Source organism: Dama dama, chromosome 11 (genome assembly GCF_033118175.1).
Source record: "Dama dama isolate Ldn47 chromosome 11, ASM3311817v1, whole genome shotgun sequence".
Taxonomy (NCBI): Eukaryota; Metazoa; Chordata; class Mammalia; order Artiodactyla; family Cervidae; genus Dama; species Dama dama.
The window spans coordinates 55,996,710-56,009,333 of NC_083691.1; the positions used below are offsets into that span (position 1 = coordinate 55,996,710).

The 12,624-nt window shown below is 47.1% G+C and overlaps 1 protein-coding gene across 3 annotated transcripts in view; it reads right to left on the bottom strand.

The window, feature by feature from the left end:
* The window catches only part of REEP1 (receptor accessory protein 1), a 149,240-nt gene that overhangs the window by 18,118 nt on the left and 118,498 nt on the right, over positions 1 to 12,624 (bottom strand). The window lies entirely within an intron of this gene.

The window sequence follows — 12,624 nt, forward strand, 5'->3', positions numbered from 1 at the left end:
GGAGCTGCAGGGGATTCTGACAGTGAGCACAGGAGAGACCAAGCCCCTGGAAGGACTCCGCACAGGCAGCTTCCCCGCGTACTTTTGGGAAACACAGAGGGGAACCAGGCCCAGAATGTCCCAGGGCCTCCTATAGGCTCAGCCATTGTGTCTCTGCCTCCTGACTCTCCTCTCCTTCAGATGCCCCCACAATAAAGCAGGGTCTCAGCCAGGCCCAGGGTGGAGGACACTACCGTTGCCTTCAGTCCCTACTCTCCAGGGCTTCTCTGTGGCTTCTCCAGCTTTACAGAAATAAAAATCCTTATATAGCTACATTTTTCTCAATCATCAGGACACAGGAATCTGACCAGATGATCAGAACTTAATAATCTGTATGTGCTCAGTCCTTAGTCTTTTCAAAGGAAATCAAATGCAGACAATATTTTTTAAATGTATGACAACAGCAATTTCTTTTATCTACTCATGTGACTGTCCATGAGTCAGACTGACTGCCACTGGTGCATCTGAGCTTCATAAAATAGCCAAAGGTAATGAATCAAAAAAGATGATATTAAAAAAATAGTAACATACATGCAACAAAACCCTGCTGACTGTAACCATTTCTGTCTTGCTTGCTCAGTCGCTTCAGTTGTATCCAACTCTTTGCAACACTGTGGACGGTAGACTGCCAGGCTCCTCTGTCCATGGGATTCTCCAGGCAAGAATACTGGAGTGGGTTGCCACGCCCTTCTCCAGGGATCTTCCCAACCCGGGGATCGAGCCTGCCTCTCCTGTGTCTTCTGTATCACAGGTGGATTCTTTATCACTTAGCCACCAGGGAAGCCCTTTACTGTCCTGAGGGAGCCACAGACATCATCTAAGGCAGAAACTGTTCTTTTGTTTAGGAAAGCAAGATCGATCCATTATACTTATGAAAGGGAAGGGCCTTGTTGTCTGGATGAGAGACTCTGTCATTGTGAAAAGGATTGTAAGGCAGGCACAGGGACAATGGCGTCTTAGGTGCAACTGGGGGGCTGGAGGACAGACTCCTGTTCGCAGAATAGGAAACCTAAGGTGGGAGGGGCTGGTAGGAGACTGGGGTTATTGAGGATTGGGTTGGGACCTGGAACAAGACGTGACAGGCAGACTTCCCTGGTGGTTCGATTAAGAATCTGCCTTGTAATGCGTGTTCCATCTCTGGTGGGGGAATTAAGATTCTATACATGGTAGAGCAACTAAGCCCCAGCAACAGCAACTAGTCTGTGTGCAAGAACTAGAGAGTCCATGTGCCACAAAGAAAGATCCCATGTGATGCAATGTCTCCTGGAAACTAACAACAACACAAAGAAAACTATTTAAGTAATCAGATACATACACAATTAGAATATGAAATCCAGGCAAAGGGTGTTTGGAGGGCATTATATGAAAAAGGTGGGCTTTCTACGTAGCTCTAGTGGTAAAGAACCCACCTGCCAATGCAGGAGACAATCCAAGACATATGGATTTGCTCTGGGTTGGGAAGATACCCTGGAGGAGGGCATGGCAACCCACTGGAATATTTTTGCTTGGAGAATCCCATGGACAAACGAGTCTGGTGGGCTATGGTCCATAGATTTGCAAAGAGTTGGACATGACTGAAACAACTTAGCATGCATGCACGTATGAAAAAAGCAGAAATTGTCCTGGTTGCCTCAGATATTGCCCTGGGATGATGGTGGGCAAGGGGTTTGAGGCTTAACCTACCAGATATGATGACTTGGTAGTCTTTGCCAAGAAAATGAGGTTAGGACCGGCTGCCCAGTATAAACCTCTCCAAATCTATCAGTTAATGACCCATGATATTTCTACTCAGAAACATTCACAATGACATCTAGAATTTAGAAGAAATGAGACTAAAGAACAAAAACTGATCCTGAAAAGAGGGAGGAAATATTCTGATAATTATAATGGACTAATTCAATATTAGGTTAGCATTCAGGAAAACTACTTATAAATTTGCTCTTTCATTCATTCTTCCATTTATTCCTTTATCTATTTCACAAAGATTTATCAAGGATTGGCTATGGGCAAGACACTGTGCTAGGTGTTACTAGGAAGTACCAAAAATACAGCTTGATTTCTGACAAAATGTAAATAGACAAATGAACAAATAACCATTTAGAAGTGCCATACCAGAAGCTACAGAAACTGAAGATTAAGAACCACACAGTAGAGAATGGACATAGGAACACAGCGGGGGAAGGGGAGGGTGGGACAAATTGGGAGATTGGGATTGCCATATATACACTGCTGCTGCTGCTGCTAAGTCACTTCAGTCGTGTCTGACTGTGCGACCCCATAGACGGCAGCCCACCAGGCTCCCCCGTCCCTGGGATTCTCCAGGCAAGAACACTGGGGTGGGTTGCCATTTCCTTCTCCAACGCATGAAAGTGAAAAGTGAAAGTGAAGTCATTCAGTTGTGTCCGACTCTTCACGACCCCATGGACTGCAGCCTACCAGGCTCCTCCGTCCATGGGATTTTCCAGGCAAGAATACTGGAGTGGGGTGCCATTGCCTTCTCCCATATAGACAGTACCATGTGTATATTCTCTGGGAGCTCAGACGGTGAAGAATCTGCCCACAATGCAGGAGACCCAGGTTTGATCCCTGGGTCGGGAAGATCACCTGGAGAAGGGAATGGCTACCCACTCCAGTATTCTTGCCTGGAGCATCCCATGGACACAGGAGCCTGGTGGGCTACAGTCCACGGGGTCCCAAAGAACTGGACAGAACTATGTGACTGACACTACACGTGTAAGTAGATAGCTAGTGGGGACCTGCTGTGTGGCAGAGGGAGCTCAGTTTGGTGCTCTGTGACAACCTGGAGGGGTGGGATGGGGGTCAGGTGGAAGGTAGGTGCAAGAATGAGGGCACATATGTATTCATGTAGTGGATTCACTTCGCTGTACAGCAGAAACTAACATGACATTGTAGAGCAATTATTCTCCAATAATAAATGAACAAACCACAGCTCTAGAGTCAGACCTGGATTCAGTCCTATCACTTACAGCTGGGTGACCTCAGCCTGTCATCTGTACAACAGCATCTATGTGGCAGGAGGGTGGGAGGAGTAAATGGGATGATGGCATAAACCGTCCATGAGAGAGCCCAGCGTGTAGTAAGTGGTCCCAAAACGTCAACTATGATGATGGTTAACATATTACTCTAGCTACCTGAGACAAACAAGTTGCTCCTGAAATAAAAAACAGAAAGATCAGGGACTTCCCTGGTGGTCCAGTGGTTAAGAGTCTATGCTTCTCATACATGGAGTGTGGGTTCAATCTCTGGTCAGGGAACTAAAATCCCACATGCCACACAGTGTGGCCAAAAACAAATTAATAAATAAAACATAAATTTTTAAACAATGAGAAAACTCCAAATGCATTTGACCACAGTGAGATAGACTGTTAACTGACCATCCAAAAGCCATCCCCAATCCCATTCTCAAAATGGTGAGAAAAAACAGGTTTCCCAAACTCCCTCCTACCTACTATGCATGGCCATGTGATGCAGTTCTGGACAATGGGAGGTAAGGGGAAACCTGCTACGGGATTTCTGGGAGAGATATTTTCTCTCTCTGACATGCAGAAGGAGAAAGGCCTGACCCTGCTCCCTGCTTTCTGCCTCTGAGTGTGGGAACTGCCATCTTGTGACAAAAAGACTCACCAAGACATTCACCCGGAGCCTTGGCATCACTAAGACACGGGGATACTGAGTGTCCACTTACTCCTAGACGTCTTGTGAATGATGTGCATCAATTATAAGACATATATTTTTTTCACCTCTGAAATTAGGGTGAGTCGTACGATCGCTTGCCTTATTCTTGTCGTCACTGCTTATACACGAATGCACTCAGTCGTTATTCCCGAAGGCAGGACCAGACAAAGGAAACTCTAGACTGTTCACTGTTAACAAACCAAGACCTACTGGAAGAAGGATTATGAGCCCAGGTTGTTTAAAACACATTCCATTGACACCTTCTAGTAAGATGCAGAAAGTGGCAGAATGGGAAACAGCAACATGGATGAACATCTCAGAGACAAAATATCTGCATCACTGTACTCGGGAGAGCACAGAAAGTGATGTGGCTTCATCATATATGGATACTGATAAGTGGTTCAAAAGAATCTTAGAAAGACTTCAACCAATTTATTGTGTCTATAGCTTCCCTTTACTGCATGTATGCAAGTGACACACAGAAAAAAATCTAAAGACTCCAAGAAAGCCGTTTTAATAAGAAGAAGTAGAGGAGTTCCCTGGTGTGTGTGTAAGCCACTCAGTCGTGTCCGACTCTTTGCAACCCCATGGACTGTAGCCCGCCAGGCTCCTCTGTCCATGGGATTCTCCAGGCAAGAATATGGGAGTGGGCTGCCATTCCCTTCTCCGGGGATCTCCCCAACCCAGGGGTCAAACCCAGGTCTCTCACACTGTGGGCAGATTCTTTACCGAATGAGCCACCTGGGAAGCCCCAGTTATACCATGTTAATTGCCAAATAATTACATTTGTGAAAGTGCCTGCTGAAAGGTTACAGGGTTTCTTTTACTTATTCATTTTAAAATTATGTATTTATTTATTATTTTGGGCTGCATCAGGTCTTAGTTGCAGCCTGTGAGCTTCTCAGTAGTTTTGACACAGGGACTTAGTTACCCCGTGGCATCCATGATCTTAGTTCCCCCACCAGGAAGTGAACTCGAGTTCCCTGCATTGGAAGGTGGATTCTTAACCACTGGATCACTTAACCACAGGTAAGTCCCATTACAGGATTTCTTTTAAAACAACTGTGTCATGGTTCCCCAGTGGTTCAGTGGTTAAGAATCGACCTTGCAATTCAAGGGACACTGGTTCCACCCCTGGTCCGGGAAGATCCCACATGCAACTAAGACTGTGTGCCACAGCTACTGAGCCCACACACTGCAACGACTGAAGCCGGTGTACCTAGAGCCTGTGCTCAGCAACAAGGAGCCCACACCCAACAAGTGAAGAGTAGCCCCCACTCACGGCAACTACAGAAAGCCCAAGCACTGCAATGACGACCCACCGCAGCCAAAAAATAAAATAAATAAATCTTAAAAACAAAACAAAACAGTGCCAGAGGAGGGCGGGGGCAGAGGAGTAAGACTGACTTTTCACCTGATGCCCTCTTTTGTACTTTTAGAATTGTGTACAATGAACATGTATCACCTTTCACGTAATAAATCATTACAGTTGCATTTCCAGTAACACCCACAGCACTCTTCCATGACCACCCTGTGGACCCCAATCTGTGAATATGAGTCTTGCATGATGCTGACAAATGCCATCTAGACTGAAAAAACAACATGGAATTATTTAAAACAAATGAGAAAAAAGGAGGAAGAAGTGGTTTCTTCAGAAATTGCCATGTACTCACCCTCCAGCCTTGAGAGCCTGGTCTCAACTCTGCTTGGGGGACCCCAACCCATCAACTTGGTCCTGCTCAGCCTTGCAACCTCATTGGGAAGTTAAAGGGTTGAGTAAGATTCCCTTCTGGAGTTCCCAACTGGAAAATTTTAACTTCAAGAATCTATGGCCTTCTCCTCTACAGTTGATTATGTGGCTCTGATCGCAACCCTGAGACTTTCTAGAGTAATTTGAAAATCTCTAGAATAAATGTTGGGCCTCTCAAGGTACTTCTGAGGAAACGTAAATAAAATTCTAGGGTGGGTGTCTTTAAATTCTTGTATCAATTTCCTTCCCAGCCAACACCAAGTTTAGAATATGAACCATAGGAAAAGCTGGGAAGTCTGGAGCCCTTTCATGAGCCAAGGTCAGCCTACTTCAGGCACATTGCGAGCACCTGCCCCAGGATTGTCACACCACAGGTCTGCACTGCCTTCAGCATCTCACGCCTGGAAGAACCTCCCCGTGGCCCAATATCATGGGACCAGAAAGGGAGACGTAGTCGGCCTTCCATGAAAACGAGTCTCCTATTTGTATTCTGTCCTACTTGGAGCTCTTTATTTCCCACCATATTATAAGCATGCTCTACCCGGTCTTGTTGCAGCTGCTTGTTCACACACTGTTTGTCTGAACAGACTCAACCTCACATTTTTCCTGGCATGTCGATAGCATGTGGCCCAGTGGCTCTCTCAGCTCCTTAAAACACCAGAAATCCCACATAAGTATCTTGGGGGCGAGGAAGGGAAATCTATTCCTGATTATTTAAATTTTTTTTTTCCTGGCTAAAACTCAGAAAACTGAACTTTAAGAGGTAAACTGTGTCACTGAATTTTCTATTAATCTGAGATCTTTATTTTTGTGTGTGTGTGTTTCAATTTTATTGATGTACTTTTTCCATTTGTATTTTTTAATTTATTTAATTTACTTATTTGACTGTGTCCAATCTCATTTGCGGCACGTGGGATCTTCCTTGGGTCATTCTGGATCTTCCACCGCAGCACTTGAACTCTAGTTGTGGTGCGCCGGCTTAGTTGCCCTGTGGCATGTGGGATCTTAGTTATCCAATCAGGGATCGAACCCAAGTCCCCTGCATTGCAAGGCGGATTCTTAACCACTGGACCACCAGAGAAGTCCCTCCATTTGTACTTCATTACTACATTTTTCTAATTTTGTAGATGGATTCAAGATATAAACCTTAGGTGCTTACAAGTACTTTCACATACATATTTATACCTAACACATACTGTAATTTTTTTTTAATTTTAAAAGACTTTTTTATAATTATTTTTTACTGGAGTATGATTGATTTACAGTGTTGGAAATCTGAGATCTTTAATTCCTAATTCTTTCCCTAATTTGTAAGGAATAAGAAATCCATGTAGCCAACACACACCAAATTCTCTATGTTTTAATGCTTTTCTTAGTCGGGGGAGCAAGTGTGTTCCTGGGAAAACCCACCAGACCTCTAGTAATCTGATATTCTAGGTAAAAAATTGACCACTAATAGAACACCTGCCATTACAGCCCAGAGAGCCCCGATTTAACATAGTTACTAAGTCTGGCTGCAGGCCCTTGAGGAGGTCCTTTTTTCTGGAGGGACACAGTGGGGAAGGGACCCCAGGACTCCCACGGTGGGCTCTAGCAGGGCATAAAGTTTAGCACACCTCACCTCACACCATATCTAAGGCCTGTGACTGATGACAATGAGAATGAAGTCAGAAGGCTGCAGTGAGTCAGTCAGTTGACAACAAAGCCGCCAGCAGTAACCACAATTCCCACTGGCAATTCAAAGAGCGTGAGTGCTTCCTTCTAGATACCCATGGGGTATGCACCTCATTGACACAGTTAGCCTCTACAGCTACACATGCTCCACACCAAGCCCGAGCAGGCTCCTTCTCGGCATGCTGGATGAAGGCAGGGGCCTGCGTTTGTGCCACAGAAGTGGGTTATCAAACAAAAGAGAAAGAGAATCCTTCCCACCATAGCATCAACGGTAGCATCAATCATCAAATCCAATTCACTCTCCAGGCATGAAACAAACAAACAAAAACAAATAAGTTAATCGCATGTTAGATGCCACCACGTTAACACAATAAGAGGCTCTGGGCAGAGGCTGACCCCGGCTCTGGGATTAACGCACATGGACACACACGGGTGTCGGCAGGAGAGACACCGGGCTTGGATCCAGACCATGGGCTGGTAGGCAGAGGTGGCTACTGGCCTCTCTCCCCGACTGGATCAGTTCGAAGTTAGTCACACCTCTCAACGGGGTTACCTGCCCTTCTCTGAGGTCCAAAGAGGAGACAAAAGGAAAAAGTCGAGCCACCTGATAAAGGGGAAAAGAAAAAAAAGCCATGGGCACCAAGCCTATGAAATGGGTTGAAGGGCACCATTCTGTTGCCCTGGCCTCAGACTCACTCATTCACTCATGTCTTCATTCCTTCATTCACCACCAATGCTGATAGTGTTCCAGAAGCTCCGAGGGAAGCCCGGTGGAAGAAAACAGAAATGAATATGAATCAAGACACGGTTCCTGCTTCCACTATTCTTGCCTGGAGAATCCCATGGACAGAGGAGCCTGGCAAGCTATAATCCATGGGGTCACAAAGAGTCAGACACAGTTGCGCAACTAACACTTTCCGGCTTCTAAGGGCCTCACAGTCTGGCCAGGCATCAAGACACAAACGCAAACAAGACAGCAAAGGACAGATGACAAAACGCATGACAGACTTTCAAGGCACAGAGAGAAAGAGAGCAGTGTGGGCAGGAACACCCAGAGAGGCTTCGTCCAAGAGTTCAAACTTGAGTTAGAGATGAGGGCTGCAGCATCAGAAAGAGAGAGGAGGGATATTGTGGCCGGAGAGTTGTCGGAGCCAAGGTGTGAGAGAGGAAAACCTGGATTTGGGAAACTGAGATTGAACCAATCAGAGAAGGGGCTCAGGTGCCTGGTGAGCAGCAGGAGGTAAGTCTGGAAAAACTGTGCTTTGTCTAAACTTGGACTTCGATGAGAGTGCCACTGACGGTTTCTGAGTGGTGATCCAAGTGAATAAGTGGGATTTTAGAGTCACTTCCATGGTGGCTCAGATGGTAAAGAATCTGCCTGCAATGCAGGAGACACGAGTTTGATCCCTGGGTTGGAAAGATCCCCTGGGGAAGGGAATGGCAACCCACTCCAGTATTCTTGCCTGGAGAATCCCCATGTGCAGAGGAGCCTGGTAGGCTACAGTCCAAAGGGTCACAAAGAGTCAGACATGACTGAGTGACTAACACTTAAGAGTCATGTGAATATTCCAGATATACTGTGTGGCCCCCAGGGAGAATGGCCCCTGGTGTGTGCTCTGCCTTTCTTTCTCAAGTTGGATCCAGGCACATGGATGTCTGCAGGAAAGACTGAAGTGCGGGACTTCCCTGGTGGTCCAAAGGTTAAGACTCCAAGCTTCTACAGCCGGGGATGCAGGTTCCATCTGTGGTCTGATAGCTAAGATCCCACATACCTCATGGCCAAGAAACCGAAACATAAAACAGAAACATTTTGTAACAAATTGTACAGAAATATTGTAACAAATTCAATAAAAACTTTAAAAAAATGGTCCACATCAGGAAAAAAAAAAAAAAAAAAGGGACTAGCAGTGCCCTTAAGGGGAGATGAAGTGCAAAATGAACATTAGCTCTGGTGAGGGAAGGCTGGTTTGGAGCACTGGCTGGATCTGAGGTGCCCACAATAGCTGCTGAGGAGATGAGGAGAGGGATGGGAAATGAGGACATTGTGCAGGACAATGACAGTGCACGAATGAGCAGAGTCCCTGTAAACCAGAGCTGGGCCTGGTCCTCTGAGCCAGGCCAGCACCCAGGTGGTGGGCTTTCGGGGTCACCAGGAAGGACTCCAGCTGTCCCAGCCCTCACATGCAGAAGGCCACCATTGAGACCCATCCAGAAGCCCTGTTTGGTCCTTGGAGAGATCAGGCCCTGAGGGAGCTTTGTGTGAGGCAGATCCCTGTTCCAGGATCTAATTTCTTTTTTCTGTTTTTTTATTGAAGTATAGTTGATTTACAATGTAATATTAGGACATTGTGGTGCTAGAGAAGACTCTTGAAGTCCCTTGGACAGCAGGAGATCAAACCAGTCCACCCTAAAGGAAATCAATCCTGAATATTCATTGGAAGGACTGATGCTGAAGCTCTAATATGTTGGCCACTTGATGGGAAGAGCCGACTCATTGGAAAAGACTCTGATGCTGGCGAAGACTGAGGGAAGGAGGAGAAAGGGGCAACAGAATGGCATCATTGACTCAATGGACATGAGTTTGAGCAAACTCCGGAGATAGCGAAGGACAGGGAAAGCCTGGTGTGCTGCAGACGATGAGGTTGCACAGTTGAACACGACTTAGTGACTGAAAAACCAATTAGGACACAGTGATAAAGCTTTAGAGAATCTATCTTTAGTATCTTTTTAAAAATTTAATTAATTCATTTCTCTTTGGCTGAGCTGGGTCGTCATTGCTGCACTTTCTCTAGTTGTGGCTAGTCAGGGCTACTCTCGAGTTGCTGTACTCAGGCTTCTTATTGTGACGGCCTCTCTTGTTGCAGAGCACAGGCTCTATGCACATGATCCTCAGTAGTGGTGGCAGGCAGGCTCAGTTGCCTTGCGGTATGTGGGATCCTCCTGGACCAAGGATTTGAACCCATGTCCCCTGCACTGGCTGGTGAACTCTTAACCACTGGACCACCAGAAAAGTCCCTACCTTTGATGTCTTAAGGTAACTTGTGACCCACTGCCCAGGATTTAAGTGTGGCCCCAAGCCTTGCCTGAAAAACTGACAGACAACCTTAAAAGTACCCAGGGTTGGTTCTAGAATTCTCAGTGGCAGACTGGCATCTCTCAGACCCTCAGTTCTGGGTCCTCCTGGCCAGGGGGTGAGATCCAAGCAGAATGTGGTTAAGGAAGCATTGGTCTGGTGTGTGTGGAGGGGAGGGGGCTGTGGGGGTGTCTGGAGTGATGCAGGAACAAGTGACTGGCAACTAGAGTCTCACTCTCAGCCTAGCTGGGCATCTAACAGCTGTGTGACCCTTGGCAGCAGCTCGGCACTAGGATCTCTGTGTCCTCCCCTGTGCAGTGAGGGGCTACGGATGGCAGCATCTAAGGCTCTTGTTCTAGTCACTCACAGGGTAACATTCATCTCTCTCTCTCTCTCTCTCTCTCTCTCTCAGTGGGGGCATGGGGGCAGGGGCTCATGTGTTATACAGAAGCTGCTGCCCAGGCACTGCCCGCCTCGAAGCTGAACAGGTGGCAGAAGTTGAGCCCAGAGTTAAGAGGGACCTGAAGCCCAGGGTGGGGGAGTGTCTCTCGCAGGGCCACTCAGCACAGGCAAGGTGGACAGAGCACGGGCAATGCCCAGCTCACGCCACCACACCCAGAGAAAAGACGGGATTGTAAATCACACTGTGATGCCAGCGTCGGACTTGTTTCTTTTATTTGGTTCATCAGTGAGTGAAGATCATGATCAACCTCAGGGTGTAAACGGACACAGGAGGAGTGACCGACAGGCAGCCTCCGCATGAGCTCTGCATCCTAAGAAGTCTCTGGACATCGCCTCATGACTATTTTGCGGCAGAAACCATCATCATGCACATTTTGCAAGTGAAGAGACTGAGGCTCACAGAGATGCAATAGCAAGCGGAGGAACTGAGGTTTGTTGGGGTTTTTTTTTTTTGCCTCACAGCATGTGGGATATTAGTCCCCTGACCAGGGATCGAACACACACTCCCTGTATCAGAAGCAAGGAATCCTAACCACTGGACCACAAGCGAAGTCTTGGAGCTGGGATTTCTAACCTGGGCCTGCTTATTTTCAAAGCCCACACTTGATACTAAGCATTGTTCTTCTGGCTGTGACAGCTAAAAACAGGTACAACCGTCCTTCATTCCTTACTATTTATTGTGTAACTAGTAGGGATGCAGACAAGACATGGCTATAACGACGGCAAGAGGGCCACTGGAGGACCATGAATCGAGAGACTGGTTTCACCAGGAATCTGAGGAGGCAGCTGTGGAGGACATGGCTCTTGATTTTGAAGGGTGGATAGGATTTCAAGCAGTAGGGACAGAGGCAGATGAAGAATCAGCATCAGAAGAGGTAGGAAAGAGAAAACTCTGGAAATAGCATGTTAGTCACTCAGTCATGTCCGACTCTTTGCAACTCCATGAACTGTAGCCCGCCGGACTCCTCTGTCCATGGAATTCTCCAGGCAAGAACACTGGAATGGGTAGCCATTCCCTTCTCCAGGGGATCTTCCCGACCCAGGGATCAAGCCCAGATCTCTCACATCGTAGGCAGGTTCTTTACCATCTGAATCACCAGGGAACACCATATGGAGGTACTGTTACTAGAATAGCATGGGAGGTGGTGCTGTAAATACAGCACAAGAGCCAGGAGCAACTAGACAGGGAGGCAGGGATCAGTACCAGAATGCACAGGCCTCAAACAGGGAGAGTGGCAGTAATACTTGAGTGGCTGCTGCAGGAGTCCAAGCTAGAAGGGACGGTGATGGGAAGAGGGGAAGGAAGGGAGGAAGGAAGGAAGGGATGTCAGATGGGCAGGTCTTGAAGAGTAAGTCAGAGGAAGAGCATCAAAGATGGCTAAGATTTAGAGCTTGGGGACGAGAGAGGATGGTGATTTCATTATCATCAGAAAGTTGGGACACAAAGAGGAGGGACAGATTTGGAGTTAGGAACCTGGTACTAATGGTCCAGGAGAGAGGGAGATGTTCAGAGAACCAGTAATGCTGCACTTGAGACCTGGGAGAGGAGCTGATTTGGGAGCCAGGAGCAACAGGTGACAACTGAAGGCGAGGAAAGGATGAGTTGGCCCTGGAGGGGTAAAGGAGCAAGCTGGGGTCACGGAGAATCCAAACACAAGGGAGTTAGGGGAGGGGGCAGGGAGAGACATATGGCCACTGATCATAATTGCAGGCAAATTGCCTGAGCTTTGGCTGGCAAGTCAGCAAAGTGTGAAAGCAGGCCTGAACCAGGGGAGAAGATGAAGAAGCAAAAGCTCCATCATGGGCAGTGCTGTAAGTTGAGTCTCTATACCCCTGTTTTCCTGGTGAACTTTATACACAAAGGCCTCAAAGGGCTGAGCGGGTGAGGGAGATGGTAGAGACAAGAGTCAAGGAGGAGGAGGCGACCATC